Source organism: Phyllobates terribilis, unplaced genomic scaffold, assembly GCF_046119375.1.
Source record: "Phyllobates terribilis strain yellow unplaced genomic scaffold, ASM4611937v1 Scaffold_2__4_contigs__length_985480577, whole genome shotgun sequence".
NCBI classification, from domain to species: Eukaryota; Metazoa; Chordata; class Amphibia; order Anura; family Dendrobatidae; genus Phyllobates; species Phyllobates terribilis.
In genome coordinates, this window is record NW_027362762.1 from 224,476,353 (window position 1) to 224,489,005 (window position 12,653).

Here is a 12,653-nt window from a genome sequence, read left to right on the forward strand (position 1 = left end):
CACGCTCCAAATGCATCCCCAGCCTATTGCTGTGAGTCACTGGATATTTAAACCCCATCCACCCAGAAGGAGGGGCCTGAGCAACACTAACTATCAGTGTGCTCCTTGCCTCTGAGTTGCCAGGTCTTGTCCTGCATCTTGTCTGTTTCTGCCACCCTAGGGGCTGCATACCCAGGCCTGTTATCTCTGTCTTCTAGTCTGTTTCCGCCACTCTGGGGGCTGCATACCCAGGCCTGTTATCTCTGATTTCTAGTCTGTTTCCGACACCCTGGGGGCTGTATACCCAAGCTTGTTATCTCTGACTTCTAGTCTGTTTCCGCCACTCTGGGGGCTGTATACCCAGGCTCATTCTTGTATCTCGTTGCAGTAGCAGTTCCTGTCTGAACTGTATCCTAGCCTGTTACCTGTTGGTCTCTATGTCCGTACCTTCCCTTTTACTGCAGTATCTGATCCTACACCTAACTCCAACTCGTTGTCTCTGTACTACTGTTTGTGAGTTTTGTGTCCACTCGCTACTTCATAGTAAGTACCTTATGTGTATCTGGTTATGCTTGTCCCTTTTCCCTTCCTCCGTATCTACTTTCTGTGTTTTAGCCATCTTCCTGCATTTTCCAATCTGTTCCATGTGAACAGAGCCCTGTCCTCTCTGCCTGCACCTTCAGCCCTGTTCTGCTTTGCCTTGTCCACCGCACCTGTGGTTTCGCTCCGCTCTGCTTGCTCACCGCATCAGCGGTTTCCCTCTGCTCTGTCTTGCCCACCGCTCCAGCAGGTCCTCTCTGCTCTGCCTAGTCGACCGCACCTCTGGTTTCGCTCCACTCTTCTTGCTCTCAGCATCAGCGGTTTCCCTCTGCTCTGTCTTGCCCACCGCTCCGGCGGTTCCACTCTGCTCTGCCTTGTCCACGGCACCTGCTGTTTCGCTCCGCTCTGCTTGCTCACCGCGTCAGAGGTTTCCTTCTGCTCTGTTTTGCCCACCGCTCCAGCAGGTCCTCTCTGCTCTGCCTAGTCCACCGCACCTGCGGTTTCGCTCCACTCTTCTTGCTCACCGCATCAGCGGTTTCCCTCTGCTCTCTCTTGCTTACCTCACCAGTGGTTCCTCTCGGCTCTGCCTTGTTCACCGCTCCGGCAGTTTAGCTCTGCTCTGCCTTGTCCACCGCACCTGCGGTTTTGCTCTGCTCTGCTTGCTCACCGCACCAGCGGTTCCTATCTGCTCTGCCTTGTCTACCGCTCCTGCGGTTCTGCTGTGCTCTGCCTTGTCCTCCGCTCCGGCGGTTTCGCTTTACTCTGCTTTCTACTGCATCTGCGGCTCTGTTCCAGTCTCCCAGTCTGTACTGGACCCTATCCAGCCTACGCTCCAACCTGCTAATACCTCCCTGTCTGCTCCCCAGCCATGCTTGCCAGTATCTCCCTGTCTGCACTCCAGTCGTGCTTGCCAGTACACACCTGTCTGCATACCAGCCGTGCTTGCCAGTGCCCACCTGTCTGCAAACCAGCCGTGCTTGCCAGTGCCCACCTGTCTGCATACCAGCCGTGCTTGCCAGTACCCACCTGTCTGCATACCAGCCGTGCTTATCAGTATCCACCTGTCTGCATATTAGCCGTGCCTGCCAATACCCACCTGTCTGTATACCAGTCTAACCTGCCTGTTACTGCATTCCCCAGTGTGAGTCAACAGCTGTGACCGGGGTCTGACCTGGAGTAGCACCTTAGATATGCCCCTCCAGGCACTCCTCGGTTCATGGTACAGTGGAATCACTAATCACGCTCACGGCAGTCAGTCCGGGCACGAGCGTAACACCTTAGAAGAGACGTGGAGGTTCGAGTGATTTAACAAGATGGTTTTAATGCCCCTTGGAAGAGACATGGATGTCACAGTAGCTTATCAAGACGGTTTTAATGCCCATTAGAAGAGACGTGGAGGTCAGAGTGGTTTAACAAGACAGTTTTAATGCCCCTTGAAAGAGACGTGGAGGTCACAGTAGCTTAACAAGACGCTTTTAATGCCCCTTGGAAGAGACGTGGAGGTCAGAGTGGTTTCACAAGAGGGTTTTAATGCCCCGTGGAAGAGACGTGGAGGTCACAGTAGTTTAACAAGACAGTTTTATTGCACCTTGGAACAGACGTGGAGGTCAAAGTACCTTAAAAAGACAGTTTTAATGCACCTTGGAAGAGACGTGGAGGTCAGAGTGGTTTAATAAGATGGTTTTAATGCCCCTTGGAAGAGACGTGGAGGTTAGAGTGGTTTAACAAGAAGGTTTTAATGCCCCTTGGAAGAGATGTGAAGGTCAGAGTGGTTTAACAAGACGGTTTTAATGCCCCTTGGAAGAGACATGGAGGTCAGAGTGGTTTAACAAGATGGTTTTAATGCCCCTTGGAAGAGACGTGGAGGTCACAGTAGCTTAACAAGATGGTTTTAATGCCCCTTGGAAGAGACATGGAGGTCAGAGTGGTTTAACAAGATGGTTTTAATGCCCCTTGGAAGAGACGTGGAGGTCACAGTAGCTTAACAAGATGGTTTTAATGCCCCTTGGAAGAGACTTGGAGGTCAGAGTGGTTTAAAAAGATGGTTTTAATGCCCCTTGGAAGAGACGTGGAGGTCAGAGTAGCTTCACAAGTCGGTTTTAATGCCCCTTGGAATAGATGTGGAGTTCAGAGTGGTTTAACAAGATGGTTTTAATGACCCTCGGAAGAGACGTGGAGGTCAGAGTGGTTTAACAAGACGGTTTTAATGCCCCTTGGAAGAGACGTGGAGGTCAGAGTAGCTTCACAAGTCGGTTTTAATGCCCCTTGGAATAGATGTGGAGTTCAGAGTGGTTTAACAAGATGGTTTTAATGCCCCTCGGAAGAGACGTGGAGGTCAGAGTGGTTTAACAAGACGGTTTTAATGCCCCTTGGAAGAGACGTGGAGGTCACAGTAGCTTATCAAGACGGTTTTAATGCCCCTTGGAAGAGGAGATGTGGAGGTCAGAGTGGTTTAACAAGATGGTTTTGATGCCCCTTGGAAGAGACATGGAGTACAGCATATTAAAAACATTATTTCCATTATTGGGGAGTGGGTCTCCCATAGTCTTTGCCTATGCCTTCCAAGCAAACGCTGCCAAAAATTAGGACAGAGGAACTTGCAATGCTGACAAACAAGAGCCATGCAGTACAGCATATTAAAAACATTATTCCCATTATTGGGGAGTGGGTCTCCCATAGTCTTTGCCTATGCCTTCCATGCAAAAACTGGCAAAAATTAGGACGGAGGAAATTGCAATGCTGGCAACACGGACCACAGTCACCCTGGTGGTATAGTGGTGGTGGAGGCTGAGGATAAGGAGAAGAGCAAAAACAGCCGAAATGAGGAAGCGTATACCCATGTGTGGGTGTGAAGTGGTGCATGGGAATACACCTCCCGAAATAACACAGTGGATTTGAATTTATGCTACTCTGCTGTCATATGGTGGTGATGAGTAGTCTGGCCCAATCCAGGCCTTGTTCATTTTGATAAGGGTCAGCTTGTCAGCAATGTCAGTTGACAGGCGAGTGCGCTTTTCAGTTATAATTCCCCCAGCGGCACTAAAAACACGCTCCGATATCACGCTAGCAGCAGGGCAGGCCAGGACCTCCCAGGCGTACAGAGCAAGTTCATTCCAAGTGTCCAGCTGGATACCCAATAATTGAAAGGCACAGAGGAATCACGGAGGATGCTGGTACGGTCGACAAAGTACTCCCTCACCATCTTTTGAAACTTTCCACTCCTTGAGAGAGTACCCCGCGCATCAGGGCCTGTAAGCTGGGCGGGTCTCAGAAAACTGTCACAGAATGTTGACAGTGTTCCCCTGCCTCTGCGGGATTGGAGTTGCCTCTCTCGCATGTACGCCTTGGTTGGGCAACGAACTGTGACCTCTGCCGCTAGCATGTTCAGATGGGAATTTTTTTAACAGTCCTGCAGCAAGGGCCTTCTGGAACTAGTCCATTTTTGTAGACCTCTCCACCTCAGGAATAAGAGAGTGAAAGTTCTCCTAGTAGCGGGGGTCTAAAAGTGTCACCAACCAGTAATGACTGTCACCCAACATTTTGACAACGCGAGGGTCACGGTTAAGGCAGCGTAACATAAAGTCAGCCATGCGTGCCAGACTGGTAACAGGCAAGACTTCCGTGTCCTCACCAAGATGATGACTGACCATGCTCTCCTCCTCCTCCTCCTCACCCCTGTCCTCAGGCCACCCACGCTGAACCGACGGTATGACAGTAGTACAGGTATTACCGTCTACAGCGCAAGATACCAGCTCCTGTTCTTCCTCCTCGTCCTCTTCCTCTTCCTCCTCCTCTCCCTTATTGTCCCCCAATGCACGTTGGGATGAGATGAGGCTGGGCTGTGTGTAATCGCCCACTACGGCTTCTTGATCCATCTCTTCATACTCTGGCTGCAATGCCTCTTCATTAATTTTCTGCAGAGAGAGTTGCAAAAGACAGACAACTGGGATGCTGATGCTAATGATGGCATCATCGCTACTCACCATCTTGGTGGACTCCTCAAAGTTTGTCAGGATGATACATATGTCAGACATCCAGGTCCACTCCTGAGGTCTTATGTGTGGAGTCTGACCTGAATATCGACGGCCTTGTTGCAGCGGGTACTCCACAACTGCTCTCTTCTGCTCACAAATCCTTTGCAACATGTGGAGGGTAGAGTTCCAACGTGTGGGGACATCACACACCAGTCGCTGTACCGGAAGCTGCAAACGCTGCTGCAGCACAGCAAGGGCGGCGGAAGCTGTAGCCGACTTCTGAAAATGAGCTAACAGGCGGCGTACTTTGACAAGCAGATCTGGCAACTCGGGGTACGATTTAAGAAACCACTGAACCACGAGGTTAAGCACATGAGCCAGGCTTGGTACGTGTGTGAACTCACCTCGCCTCAGAGCCGCCACCAGGTTGCGGCCATTGTCACACCCGAACATGCCTGGATGTAGGTTCAGCGGTCTAAGCCACAGATCTTCCTGCTCTTTCACAGCTGTCCACAACTCACAAGCAGTGTGAGGTTTATCACCTAAGCTTATGAGTTTCAGCACAGCCTGTTGCCACTTGGCGGAGGCAGTACTGCAGTGCTTCCAGCTTGTAACTGATGTGGTGATATCTGAGATGGAGGCTGAACATGAGGAGGAGGAGGAGGAGGATGATGCGCAGGAGCTGTACACTGTGGGGGCAACTCTGACTGACATTGGGCCTGCAATCCTCGGTGTGGGGAGGATGTGTTCCGTCCCAAGGTCCGACTGGGTCCCGGCTTCCACCATGTTTACCCATTGTGCCGTCAGGGAGATGTACCGTCCCTGGCCAAAGCACTTGTCCACGTGTCCGTTGTCAGGTGGACTCTCCCAGTAACTGTGTTGTTGAGGGCACGGTAGATGTTTTCGGACACGTGCTTGTGTAGTGCGGGGATGGCACACCTGGCAAAATAGTGTCGGCTGGGGACCGAGTACCGAGGGACGGCCACTGCCTTAAGGTTGCGGAAGGATTCCGTCTCCACCAGCCTAAAAGGCAGCATTTCCAACGCAAGCAGTCATGAAATGTGTGAATTTAGGACTGTGGCCTGTGGGGCATTGGCTGTGAATTTGTGCTTTCATTCAAAGGTCTGGGATATGGACAATTGAACGCTGCGGTTGGTCGTGGACGTGGACGTTGATGCTGTTTCTTCAGAAACTGCCATAACAAGTGAAGACTGAGAGGAGGAGGCATCTTTGCATGCAGTATGGACAGGGAATTGCCTTGCACGCACAACAGGGGGTTCTCTTACATGCACAACAGCGGAAGAAGCAGTGGTGACACCCGTTGACACTGGTCGTGGACCCTGGGGTTCGCCCCACAAAGTCGGGTGCTTTGCTGACATGTGCCTGATCATGCTGGTGGTGGTCAGGCTGGTAGTTTTGTCACCCCTGCTGATGCTAGCTTGGCAGGTGGTACAAATGGCCTTTTTGGGGTTATCAGCAGAGTCTTTAAAAAAATTCCAGACCCTCGAAGACCTACCCATTGTGCTGGCAACGTCCCTCATGTTGGTGTTACGGGGAACAGTTGCCCACCTTCTTTGTGCGGCCACCACACTGCTTCTTCCTGCCTATTGGGATACTCTGCCTCCCACCCCCTGTGTTCTGCTGGCCTCGCTCTGCGTGTCCTCCTGCCACTTTGGGTCAGTTACTAGATCATCCACTACCTCCGCCTCTTCCACTTCCGCACCACGGTCCTCCTCCTCACTTCGTGGCAATTGTGTCTCGTCATCGTCCACCTCTTGTGATAAATTGCCAGCGTCGCCTTCCTGTGGCCGTGGCTGTTCAAATATTTGGCCATCGCTATATGGGACCTCCTCTTCCACCACTTCAAGCGGAGCAGGCGAGCCGCAAAAATATGGAAATTGACCAGTGAACAGCTCTTCAGAGTGTCCAACTCTGGGATCAGTTGCTGTCTGACGACACTCGGCATGGTGGGAGGAAGGAGAATCAGGGTGAGGAGGAGTATGCAGTCGAGACTCACGGCTACTAACACTTGACTGTGTGGAAGAAAGACCGGAGGTGGTGGTGCCCAGGTGACTGGAAGTATTATCTGCTATCCAATTAATAACCTGTTCACACTGATCAGTTCGCAATAGTGGTGCTGTTGTGTACTTCCCTAGTAATTCGGTCAAGAACTGAGAGCGAGAAGATGTGGCTGTTGATTGTGGCACATTTTCACCTTGGCCACGGCCCCGTCCTCTGCACGCACCATCACCAGACTGTCCAGTTCCACGTCCCTTGCCACACGCCTTGCCCATTGTAAATGAAGTAAAATAGCTTACACTCACACTATCAATGGCAAAAGGGTAATAAAAAGGAGATTTGAACCGTGGAAAAGGAAAACCACAGTTCTAGTTATCTGGCCTACACCAGACTCTTTTAAACAGATATATCTGTGTCTGAACAGTCAGCGAGACACTCAAAATGTTTTTTTTTTATGCAAAAAGGTGGATTACACCCGGATTTGAACCGTGGGGAGAGGAAAACCACAGTTCTAGTTATCTGACCTACACCAGACTCTTTTAAACAGATATATTTGTGTCTGAACAGTCAGCTATGTAACGCACACACCCAGGCAGACTGCCGTGAGCGTTATTAGTGATCCGACTGTACCATGAACCGAGGAGTGCCTGGAGGGGCGTAACTAAGTATCAACCTGATCCGACCAAGGTCGCACGGCGGCTCAGTCGACTCCGTGACCCAGGGAGGAACCGAGCAGAGGGACAGGTGCTACTCCAGGTCAAACCCCGGTCACAGCTGTTGACCCACACCGGGAATGCAGGAACAGGCAGGTTAGACTGGCATATTGACAGGTGGGTACTGGCAGGCACGGCTGGTATGCAGACAGGTGGATATTGACCGGCACAGCTGGTATGCAGACAGGTGGGCACGGGCAGGCACGGCTGGCATGCAGACAGGTGGGCACAGGCAGGCACGGCTGACATGCAGACAGGCGGGTACTGGTAGGAAGGAACGTAGGTAGGATAGGGGCCAGTACAGATTGGGATACATGAAGAGAGCTGCAGGTGCGGTAGACAAGCAGAGCGGAGCCAAGTCGCAGGTGCGGTGAACAAGCAGAGCAAAGCAAAACCTGCAGATGCGGTGAGCAAGCAAAGCAGAGCAAAACCGCAGGTGCGGTGAATAAGCAGAGCAAAGCAAAACCCGCAGATGCGGTGAACAAGCAAAGCAGCACAAAACCGCAGATGCAGTGAACAAGCAAAGCAGAGCAAAGCCCGCAGATGCGGTGAACAAGCAAAGCAGAGCAAAACCACAGATGTGGTAAACAAGCAAAGCAGAGGAAAACCCGCAGATGTGGTGAACAAGCAAAGCAAAACCCGCAGATGCGGTGAACAAGCAAAGCAGAGCAAAACCCGCAGATGCGGTGAACAAGCAAAGCAGAGCAAAGCCGCAGGTGCGGTGAACAAGCAAAGCAGAGCAAAACCGCAGATGCGGTGAACAATCACAGCAGAGCAAAACCGCAGATACGGTGAACAAGCAAAGCAGAGCAAAACCGCAGATGCGGTGAACACGCAAAGCAGAGCAAAACCCGCAGATGCGGTGTACACGCAAAGCAGAGCAAAACCGCTGGTGCGATGAACAAGCAGAGCAAAGCAAAATCCACAGATGCGGTATACAGGACAGGGCTCTGTTCACATGGAATAGACTAGAAAACACAAGAAGATAGCTAGAAGGGATACAGAGGGAGGGAAACAGAACGAGCAGAACCAGATACACACAAGGTACTTGCAATGAAGTAGCGAGAGGACACAAAACTCACAAACAGAAGTACAGAGACAATGAGTTGGAGTTAGGTGCAGGTGCAGATACTGCAGGAAAAAGTGAAGATACAGACATAGAGACAAACAAGTAAAGGACTAGGACACTGTTCAGACAGCATCTGAACCAGGAAAAAGATACAGGAACGAGCCTGGGAACTCAGCCCCCAGGGAGGCAGAAACTTACTAGAAGTCACAGGTACAGGTAGCGGCCCAGGGTACTCAGCCCCCAGGGTGGCGTAAACAGACTAAAAGTCAGAGATACAGGTAGCGGCCCTGGATACTCAGCCCCCTGGGTGGCAGAAACAGACTAGAGTCAGGACAGGACCTGGCAACTCACAGTAGCAAGAAACACACAGATGGAAAGTGTTGCTCAGGCACCTCCTACTGGGTGGAGGGGGTTTAAGTATCCTGTGACTCATAACAATAGGCTGGAGATGCATTAGGACTGCGCACACTGTAGCTTTAAGAATCAGAAAGCAACAGCGCCGACGCCCTAAGCCAGCAGACAAGAGACATACAAACAGCTGGTACTGGAGCAAAGTGTGCAGCCTGGCCTGATAGGTAAGATTGCGGTCTTGCATGGTGGGAGATGGTAAGCCATGTAAGCACGTCGCCAGGGATGTTACAAGAGAGACACTCAAAATGTTTTTTTTTTATGCAAAAAAGTGGATAATACAGAGATTTGAACCGTGGAATTGCAAAACCACAGTTCTAGTTATCTGGCCTACACCAGACTCTTTTAAACAGATATATTTGTGTCTGAACAGTCAGCGAGACACTCAAAATGTTTTTTTTTTATGCAAAAAAGTGGATAATACAGAGTTTTGAACCGTGGAACTGCAAAACCACAGTTCTAGTTATCTGGCCTACACCAGACTCTTTTAAACAGATATATTTGTGTCTGAACACTCACAGACACACTCAATTTTTTCTTTTGCGGGGGGGGGGGGGGGGATACCGAAAGGTTAATAAGACGGGTATTTGTACAGTCTGACTGAGGAAAAAAAAAAAGAGGATTTAGATGAAAAAAAAAGGATTTTTCCTGGCCCCTGAGACCTGGGGCTAAGTCTAGCAATATGACCAGCCTGAGCACACAGGACTATAATGCAGTGTTTGTTGGAATAACCACTGCGTCTCCTATACAGCCTGCGTGCCTGCCTGCCTGATATCTGGGATGGATATTAGTCATGAGAAGGACTGTTTGTTTGATTTGGCAGGCTTTAGAGACCCAACACTACCTATTTCACACTATATATCTCTCCCTAACTTAGCAGCATTGACCCTACACTGTCTGATCCTGGGCGACTGTGTCCAAGATGGCGGGGCTCGTTTTTAAATACTCGACGTGACGCTGTGCGGCCAGCCAATAACTGTAATGCCCACAACCAACATGGCTGCGGCATTACAGTGACTGGCTGGCAATCCCTGCATGTTCATTGGCTCTGTAAAGTGCACCAAACGTTCAGGGCAGAGACCCGAGCTCCCGCCCGAGTAACCTGGAAATGCTCGGTGCTCGCCGAACATCCCGAGTAGTGAGATGCTCGGGCGAGTACCGAGCAGTGTCGAGCATGCTCGCTCAACACTACTCACAGCACTTATTGTACTGGAGCAAAACTTCTAGGTTTCAGATCACTGAAGCTAACAGCCTCAGTGAAACAAATCTCCCCTCCAATTCTTTGCCTGTGACTTTGTCACAGTATATATAGTACTAGCTATTGAACCCGTTCTACGCCCGGGTGGCGAGCATTTTTATTGGTACATTTTTAATTTTATAAATGGCACCGGAGTCAGCACGTGTGCATACCACGCTATCCAGCACCAATTATTTTAAAGACATTGTCTGTGAATTTGCATATACAGTGTATTCAATAAAATGGCGCCATAGTGTGGCATGCACACATGCTGACTCCGGCGCCTCACTGAGCAGGCGCCATCCATCCCGGCTTCGGACAGAAGGATGTGTCCAGCATATATAATATGTACTGAGAATACAGGAGAGTGTACTCATTTTCGCTGAGTGCTGTATATATAACGTACTGAGATTAAAGGGGGGTGTACTCATTTATGCTGAGCGCTGTAGATGTAATGTACTGAGAATACAGGGGGGTGTACACACTTACCCTGAGCGCTGTAGATGTAACATACTGAGAATAGAGGGGGGTGTACTCACGTACGCTGAGCACTGTATGTATAATGTACTGAGAATACAGGGGGTGTACTCATTCACGCTGAGCGCTGTAGATGTAACGTACTGAGAATACAGGGGGGTGTACACACTTATGCAGAGCGCTGTAGATGTAACGTACTGAGAATACAGTCGGGTGTACACACTTACGCTGTTCGCTGTAGATGTAACGTACTGAGAATACAGGGGGGTGTACTCACTTATGCTGAGCGCTGTATGTATAATGTACTGAGAATACAGGGGGGTGTACTCACTTATGCTGGCTGCTGTATATATAATGTGTTGATAATATGGGGGGTGTACTCACAAATTTGTCTCTCTATTACTCTTTCTCTTGCCTTAGACATATTTGCATCATGGCGCCACACTGAGCATGTTCAGTGTATAGAGGCTTCGGACAGAAGGACAAATCCATGGTTATACAGGGTGCGCCATTTATATGGATATACCTAAATTAAATGGGAATGGTTGGTGATATCAACTTCCTATTTGTTGCACATTAGTGTATGGGAGGGGGAAAATTTTTCCAGATGGGTGGTGACCGAGATGTACAGCATCTGAAATAATGGGTACTGGAAGCCTGTGCTAGCATTTCTTCTGCGTTATTGCTATCAGTGTGTCAAGAGTGGGAGAAGAGGGTTGCATTGACAATTCAACACAATGGGCAGCACTTTGAACACATTTTATAAGTGGTCATAAACTTGTAAAAAACTCATGAAAGAATAAAGTTACGTTAAAACAAAGCACACCATTGGATCCAAAATGGCCAACTTCAAAATGGCCGCCATGGTCACCACCCATCTGGAAAGGTTTTCCCCTTCCCATATACTAATGTGCCACAAACAGGAAGTTGATATCATCAACCATTCTCATTTAATTTAGGAAATCCATATAAATGGCCCACCCTGTATTATAGATATGTGCATGTGTATATATAGTATATGTGTGTGTATGACTATGTATATGGTATATGTGTATGTGCTTGTGTATATATTGTGGTAGATCTGCTCACTCTACATGGAGGTAGACACGGGAACGCTGTCTCTTTAAGTTCTTCCCAGGTTTATTATGCAGGTGGCATAAACCATGGTGAAGTAAAAATAAACATGGCCCTTTGGTCAAAAACAGGAAAACAAACAAAACTCATCTGTAATACCATGCACAGTCCTTGTGGTAGCAGGGATCCACTCTCTCAGGGTTCAGCAAACACACTATTCAGGCTTTGCTCAAAATCAAACGTCTCTTGTCTGGAGCTAGCCTCTCCAGATACTGAATCCCTCACGTGACTCAAGAGGCTGGCTATTTATATCCCAGACCACACCCCAGGGTGGAGATGTGGTGAGCAGCCTCTTACCCGCTCTACAGCTGTTCACATAAAACCAGGCCCACTAAAAATGGCTGACTAACCCTCTCGGCACATAACATGCTGGAAAAAACTTCCAGATTTCACATCACTGAAGCCAACATCCTCAGTGAAACATATCTCCCCTCCAGTACTCTGCAAATGACTTTGTCACAATATAGAATATGAGTGTATGTTCCTGTGTCGATATATAGTGTATGCGTATGTGCCTATATTCTGTTTATGGTAAATGTGTATGTGCCTGTGTGTATATGCGTGTGTATATGTAGTATATATTCCTGTGTATATTTAGTAAGTGTGTATGTGCCTATATGCACTGCTCAAAAAAATAAAAGGAACTCTCAAATAACACATCCTAGATCTGAATGATTGAAATATTCTTATTGAATACTTTGTTCTGTACAAAGTTGAATGTGTTGACAACAAAATCACGCAAAAAATCATCAATGGAAATAAAATTTATTAACCAATAAAGGCCTGGATTTGGAGTCACCCCCAAAATTAAAGTGGAAAAACACACTACAGGCTGATCCAATGGCCTTAAAACTAGAGATGAGCGGTGTTCGACTAGAACTGTTCGCCAATCTCAAATTCGAGCTGTTTTGGGCGGTGTTCGAGTCGTTCGACGAACGCGAACGATTTGCAAAAAATTCGGCTGTTCGAGGTTATGTTCTATAACTGTTTGTGCACCAAAAGCGTGTCCTGCATGTCTGGCGCTATTTAGAGCACCAATCATGCAGGGATTGTCTGCCACTCACTGTAATGCCACAGCCATGGTGGTTGTGGCATTACAGTGG